The following is a 2,016-nucleotide window of genomic DNA, read 5'->3' as shown; positions in this document are numbered from 1 at the left end:
GCTTAGAATCAATTTCCTATAGAGTGAAGTGCATGTGGATACGGAAGTCTGTATTTGACAAGTTTGTCTGCAGTATTCGACCTAGATTTTTCCAGAGACTTAGCTATACACATGCATGTACAAAATCTAAATTCTGCCAAGCACCTAGTTTGCATGAATGGTTGTGCTGGTAAATCAGATAACCAGTAATGCAAATGGACAGCCACTTCTTTTGCATGCAATTCCTGATCAGTCCACAGCAGTACAGAAAGTATACCTGCAAATTGGACATGCAGTTGAATGTGTTTTTTGTTTGTTTTTTTTTCTTATCCAGAACTAAATTCTTTTGGAAAGTATTAGCCCTGCACACTAATTTGTCAGAGATCAGAATCTAAATTGATCCCAGGAAATATGCACACACAGCTAAAAACAGAAAAATGGTTGTAGATACATACATATGCATATATTTCTATTTTGCATGTACAGTTAACTCTAAATGCATACATATTTCACAACAGTATCTCAGATGCTATCTTTTCAATTAGGCTGGTGGCCTTATGGAATACTTCCAGTTCCAATAAAATGCTAGGCAGGGAAAAAGAAAAGTTGTAGCTAGGGAATATATATAAAACTTTTAAAGCCTTGTAGGAGTCTGCAGGCAGAAGTCTGTGCCCCTAGGAGTCACCTGCATAGAGAGAGATCCCCAGTGTGCAAACTTTACAAGAGCTGACATGAATGTGTGTCTAAGTTAGAGAGATGTCAGTCTGGCTTTCAAGCACTGTCACAGCTGCTAAGTTACAGGATGGACAGACTTCTGCTTTGTTCCAGATGACTGAACTGCAGATCCCTGTGTGTTAACCATTAGTGGGCTCTGTCCAGACAAGCCGAAGACATCACCAAGAAATTGGGTGGCAAGCTATTTAATCTGACATAACAAAAAGATCTTCTTTATGGTAAGCACTTATTCAAATGGCTCCAAATCTAAACACTTACAGGCTTTTGTTGGCAGACGCTGTCACATACAACACGTTATCCCTGACTCCTCTTACAACAGGCAGAATACTGCAGGCATGAACACTGCACTGCTATCAATGAGCATCGTTGACTTTATCATATTCTGGGCCTTTCCAAAACTTTGGAGAACTATTTTCTTACTGTCAAATGAGTTGTTAAATTAATAGTTAATAATTGCAGCAGCAAAAAAATCTGTGTTTCTGGTGTCCTGATCAAGATCTCTTTACATGTCCTCTTTCCCTAGCACCGAAGAGGAAAATGTGGTCTGAGTCTGGGTATTACAAAGAGCAGGTTTGTGACCCTTTGATATCCAGAGTGGTGCTTGCTTGGTTGTTTGGGGAGGATGGCTCTTGGAGGAACCACTTTCCCTGGTCTCATGCCACCCTCCACTTGCATTCCACACCTGGCTGCTGACATGAGTGTCTTCACACTCTGCTCAGACTTAAAACATTCATTAAAAGCATGAGTTGTTATTCTCATAGTTATGAAACAGTAGAAATTAAATCCATCAGAAGTTCAAATTAAGGCTGTTTGTACTGGACACGACAGGTCTCAGATATGGGTCTGCTATTCTTATGTCATACCTTATAGAAATAAGCGATAGAAAAACAGTTCCTGCCCCAGCGAACAGGAAGATGCTACAGAGAGATGAGCAGAAATACGAGTTAGAACTTCTGACAGCAAAGTGCTGCAGTAGGAGGTTATTTTAGAACTTGCTGCCTCAAGGGAGTTTGGACTTTCTTGCCTTGCAGTCAGCTAGAGATGTTGATGCCAATTTAGTAAGAATTAAACATTTTCTCAACTTCAGGCATTTCGCTTAAGTTGCCGTAAGATTTCTTTTTTCCCTTCAACTTTCTCTGGGCTCATGGCTTTTGATACAGCATAAAAACAGAAGGTTCAAATCAAACTTACAAACATAGCTGTCAGTCAGCTCCCCTTGGCAAAAGCTGTATTAATTTATACTGAAATGTCTCAGCTAGTGATCAAAATTTTTCCTGCATTGCCATGGCAATGCAAGGGGAA

General features: G+C 40.0%; 1 long non-coding RNA gene across 1 annotated transcript; it reads left to right on the top strand.

Moving 5' to 3' along the window:
* Nucleotides 1-789: 789 nt before the first annotated feature.
* On the top strand, nt 790-1,795 carry LOC311445466. Its single transcript, XR_014698427.1, has 2 exons — nt 790-932; nt 1,238-1,795. It is a non-coding gene; the product is annotated as an uncharacterized lncRNA (long non-coding RNA).
* The last annotated feature ends 221 nt before the right edge of the window (nt 1,796-2,016 follow it).

The sequence above is a fragment of the Aythya ferina genome, assembly GCF_964211825.1.
Source record: "Aythya ferina genome assembly, chromosome: 16".
In the NCBI taxonomy this organism is placed as follows: Eukaryota; Metazoa; Chordata; class Aves; order Anseriformes; family Anatidae; genus Aythya; species Aythya ferina.
The sequence above is the reverse complement of the archived record's forward strand: the minus strand, read 5'-3'. Positions and strand labels throughout refer to the sequence as shown.